We start from the raw sequence: 5,614 nt of genomic DNA, 5'->3' as shown, positions 1-5,614 counted from the left end.
CCTTCTCCTCCTGTCTTCAATCTTTCCAAGCATCAGGGTCTTTTTCTAGTGAGTCAGTTCTTCACATCAGGTGGCCAAAGTATTGGAGTTTCAGGTTCAGCATCAGTCCTTCCAATGAATATTCAAGACTGATTTCCTTTAGGATGGACTGGTTGGATCTCAAGGGACTCTCAAGAGTCTTCTTCAACACCACAGTTCAAAAACATCAATTCTTTGGCACTCAGCTTTCTTTATAGTCCAACTCTCACATCCATACATGACTACTGGAAAAATCATAGCTTTGACATTATCTGATGTTCCTGAGAGGTGGACAAGTTTGGAGGGGGGAGATAAATTTTAACTTGTGGAATATGAGGTGTCATGGGACCTCTGGATGCCCAGTAGTCAGCTGGAGTATGAGCCTGGCACTCAGGAAAAGGGTCTGGATTGAAGAAATAGATGTGGCACCATCAGTGTGATGGTGGTACTTTAACCATAGGAAAGGTGAGATTTTGTCAGGGAACAGAAGAGGTCGGAGCTCAAGCACAGAATCCTACAGCATCTACACTCTTAAAGGCTGGGTGGGCAGCCAGAACACAGGTAAAGAAGAACTAGCAGAGAGGTTGACTACGAAAACCAAAGGAATTTCAGGAGTGGGCCAGTTACCAGTCAGTGCTGGGAAGGAGTAAGAGCACAAAACAGGCTCCTGGATCTGGCAGCCCGAGCATTGTAGTTTCAGCTGTGAGATGGGGCAAGAAGCGAAATTGCAATGAATTAACTCAAAACTTGGGTGTGGGAGTAATTTAGTATAGGAACTGAAGCTTCAGCTTCAGCACCAGTCCTTCCAATGAATATTTAGGGTTGATTTCCTTTAGATTGACTGGTATGATCTCCTTACAGTTGGAGGGACTCTCAAGAGTCTTCTCCAACACCACAGTTCAAAAGCATCAATTCTTCGGCACTCAGCCTTCTTTATGGTCCAACTCTCACATCCATACATTGACTACTGGGAAAACCGTAGCTTTGACTATATGGACCTTTGTCAGCAAAGTGATGAATCTGTTTAAAAGTCCCATTCCTGCTAAAGATTTAGTGAGGAAGAGATGTGACCTACGAAAAGTTCTTTTTCATAAATTTTGTTCCAAAGATCTCTTTTCATTTCTGTCATTTGGAACAGGCCAATTAGGGGCTGACTGGCTGGAAGCCTAGAATCATGCATGGATGTTATTGGTCTTGAAGTATTTGTTTTGTTGCATTTCAGATGCAACTTATGTCTTACCAATTTTTTTTTCTTTAAATTTTACTTTTAGTAGCTCAATTCCTGTGATTACAATAATAAAAATCAGTTAGAGATGTGTAACATTTTTTATAATTTTTTTTTTGAAATATCATTCACATACCATAAATTTACCCCTTTAAAATGGGGTTTTTAGTTTTGTGCAACTGTCACCAGCATCTAATTTTAGAACAGTTTCATCTCCTCGTCCAAAAGAAACTTCATGCACAGTAGCAGTCTCTCTTCATTCTCCATTAGAACAGTTTCATCTCCTCGTCCAAAAGAAACTTCATGCACAGTAGCAGTCTCTCTTCATTCTCCATTCCCTCCAGCCCCTGGCAATCACCAATCTACTTTTTGTATCCATGGATTTGCCTGTTTTGGGGTATTTCATATAAATGGAATCATGCAATATGTAGTCTTTTGCATCTGGCTTCACTCAGATGTTTTCATCATTCAGCCATATTAAAGCAGGTATCGATAGTATAACTTCATTCCCTTTTATTGTCAAATAACATTCCATTGTATCGCTACAACATGTCTTGCTTATTCATTCGTCAGTTGATGGACATTTGAGTTTCCAGTCTGGGGCTATTAACGATAATACTATGAGGACTTCCCCGTCAGTTGGGTGGTTAAGACTTCACCTTTTAATGCAGGGGATGAGCGTTTGATCCCTCAAGGAGTTAAGATCCCACATGCCTCTTCACCAAAAAACCAAAACATAAAGCAGGAGCAACATTGTAACAAATTCAACAAAGACTTTAAAAATGGTCTACAAAAAAAAAAAAATTAAAAAACATTTTTTGAACATTCAAAAGCTATGAACATTCATGTACAAATTGTGTGTATGCATTTTGTCTCGGACATATACCTGGGTGTATCGCTGGGTCATATAACTCCATGTTTAAATTTTGAGGAACTGGTCAGTGGTTTTTCAAAGTGGCTGCACCATTTTACATTCCCACCAGCAGTGCACCCTCTAGCCATCATAGTGGGTGTGAAGTGGCGTCTCACTGTAGTTTTGACGTGCATGTCCCTAATGTCTAATTAATGATTCAAGGATCTTCTTTGTGCAAATGGCTATTTAAATCCTTTGCCACTTTTTAACCAGGTGCTTATTTTTGAGTTATGAGTTCTTTAGATATTCTTGATACAAGTCTCTTACCAGACATACGATCTACATTTATTTTCTCCCATTTTGTGTTTTCACTTTATTAATGTTCTTTCAAACACAAAAGGTTTTGTATTTTGATCAAATATAACTTATCTTTTTCTTTGGTTGCTTATGCTTTTATCTTCTAGCTAGGAAACTGCACTCATGTAGACAGTGCATTTCCAAATGTGTTGAGCGCTCAAAGTGCAGTCAACCATTAAGTTCTTTTAATGATATCAGTTTTAATTTATAGACTGCCACGGCCTCAAAAATATTCTGTACAAAATATTGCACCATATTGCACAGACACTACTTGCTTTCCTCCACTCACATTTTTATAAGCAGAACCTCAGCTTTTAAAATTGTTCTTACTCTTTGATGCATGTTGCATACTTCCCTGATGGGATGGATGGTTCTGTAAATAAACGGACATGTAAACTTGCTACTGTATATCAACACCATTAATGGTCACTGTGAACCATTACAAAGAATGTGGCAACTTGCTTGTGCCTAAAAGGAGGAACCCGAACTAGAATGTGTGACTTTGCGGGGACCGCATAGGTTCGTTTAATTGACCTACAGCTAAACTGTGATGTGTTTGTGTCTCTTCATTGTTTCCAGCATTTCAAGACATCCAGACACTACTACCAACATTTTCCTGTGCATTAACTTTTGCATGTGAAACCTAACAGTTACCGAACTTTGTAAATACGTGAATTTTTTAAATTTAGGTGGATGCATTTTTTTGTCTGTTTACTGCTCTTCTCAGCTTTATTCAATAAACTTGCATTTTGAAAAAAAAAAACCCATGGTCACGAAGATTTACATTTTCTTCTAAGTTTTTGCTCTTACTTTAAGGTCTTAAGATCCATTTTGAATTAATTTTGCATGTGGTATGAGGCAGTGGATGTATAACTTTAACATTTTTTTATTTCTCAGGACCAAGGATTGTCCCCAGTGGCTCAAGATGAGGGGTGTGGAAAGTCCCCAGTAAGTTATATGCTGCCAAATTAGGCCAGAGTTAGGTAGGACTCTGGTCACACAGTCTTGTGTCCTACATTAACGGTTCAGGCCTATTTTAAGGACAATGTTACACGGGCCCTGAGCTTTTCTATTAAAATGGTACAAGAAATATTTCAGTATTATGCATATTCCTGAAATAATCAAATTTATAGTGATTATAAAGCTAGGCACATTAATACAACTCAAAAGACACACAAGTCCAAGTAGAGCATTAGAGAAGTTTCCAGCTGCAGTGTGCAGCAAGAATGGAGACTTGTACTACTGTTAATATATATCAAATAGATATCAAGAACCTAGTGTATTGCACAGGGGAACTCTACACAATACTCTGTAATAACTTACATGGGAAACGAATCTAAAAGAGTGGATATATGTATATGTACAACTGATTCATTTTGCTGTACGGTAGAAAGTGGTACACATTGTAAATCAACTATATTCCAATAAAAATTAATCAAAAAGAACAGAAACTTAAGAGATTACTGTGCTAGTTTAGAGATGATATGGCTCATTAGGGTAGTGGCAGTGAGCACAAAAAGTGGAAAAAGGCAAGAGAACATTTAAGGAGGTAGAGTGGACAGAACACCAAATGACACAAAGAATTCAAAATCAGGTACAAATAGTCACTGGTTTTATTCAGCAGCTCAAACTAGTTCTGAGGCATTTAAAGAGGCGTTTCAAACAGCTCTGGAGCAATTATAGCCTCCCACAAAGGCTGTAAGAATACACTTCTTTTTTTCAGTGAGCCGCATAGCTTCTGGGATGAGTTCCTCGACCAAGGATTGAACCGGGGCCCTCAGCAGTGAAAGCACACAGTCCTAACCACTGGACCGCCAGAAGATTCCCAAAGTACACATTTATGTACACATTATTTGTTTAAAGTTAGGTTCACTAAACACGTTCCCCTTTCAAATACTTCTGTGTAAGTAATAAAACAATATAGTGCTTCAGTAGTACTAAATACTTCAGCCTATATTTCTGCACAACTAAGCCCAATTGTGTGAGGTTTGCTTGTTTCTTGATTCTGCTCTATAAAAATGGGAGGACTCAAGGTACCAGGAAGTTTATTCATAGCCAGAAAATAACAAAAAGATTTCTTATTCTCCTGAAATAGGAAACTTTGTGTTTTCATAGTCAAAATAATACACAATTTGAAAGGATTTTGTTTTTTAAAAAGTAGTTGAGAATTTTGATGAAATTCATTTATTTCAGTAGAATTAAACTATAAGCAGCATGAAAATGTAAAGTGCTACATAAAAGTCCACAATACACAAAATTTAAAAGGTTTCATTGGTTTCAACAGTTACAGGCAAAACAGACATGTTTTTTTCAAGCATGCAAGCTATTTTAACTATCCCTGTATGTGCTGTGTTGGTAAAAAAAAAAAAAGTCATGAGTTACCTAAACCTTAGGATTTGGGAAAGGAGTCCTAAGTATTTATCTACCAGATCACACGTTTTTTCCTGGCCTTATGCTATAAATAAGGGATTGCAGCGGGGCTTTAAAAATAATGGTTTTCTGAAGAGGCCCTTTATCAGAGTGTTAAGAATGGCTCCAAAGACCAATTTTGTTCATTAACTCCACGATGGGGGTCAGATCGACAACTTAAGAATTTTTAAGTAGCAATGTGAGCTGAAAGGGAAGAAGCAAAAGATATGCCACTTTCAGATATGTGTATCAGGTGCTAAAAAAGGAAGAAAAAAAAAAAAAGGGGAGAAGCTGGCCTGGCAGTTGATGAGTGAGGGATGAGAGGCCAACTCAGGTAGAGGAGGAACTGTATGATGTGCCTTCTTCTTAATCAGTTTTAAGTGTACATGCACCCCATGGAAACATGCAACAATATCACACAGATTGAGGCTGGCTCAGAGGGAAAGCAGGGGAGATTGTTCCTAGCACACGATTTATCTCAGCATAGGCTGAGACATGGGGATGTTCTTCTTAGGTGATAACGTGAACTGGTGCTGCCCAGGTGAGTCAGTGTCCTCTTGCTAGGAGACCACTGAACCAATATCCCTAATATCTTACACTCCAAATCAAGACTTCAGAACGTATTTTCTCAGGGCAATAAAGTTGTAAGACACTAACCTATAATTTTTCTGACATAGGAGGTCTTCATAAAGTCCTTAGGCTTTTAGACTTTACCAACTTCAGCTGTAGACAGAACAGTAACAATCTGTAAA

Source organism: Bos indicus, chromosome 9, assembly GCF_029378745.1.
Source record: "Bos indicus isolate NIAB-ARS_2022 breed Sahiwal x Tharparkar chromosome 9, NIAB-ARS_B.indTharparkar_mat_pri_1.0, whole genome shotgun sequence".
Lineage (NCBI taxonomy): Eukaryota > Metazoa > Chordata > Mammalia > Artiodactyla > Bovidae > Bos > Bos indicus.
This window is presented reverse-complemented; position numbering follows the sequence as displayed.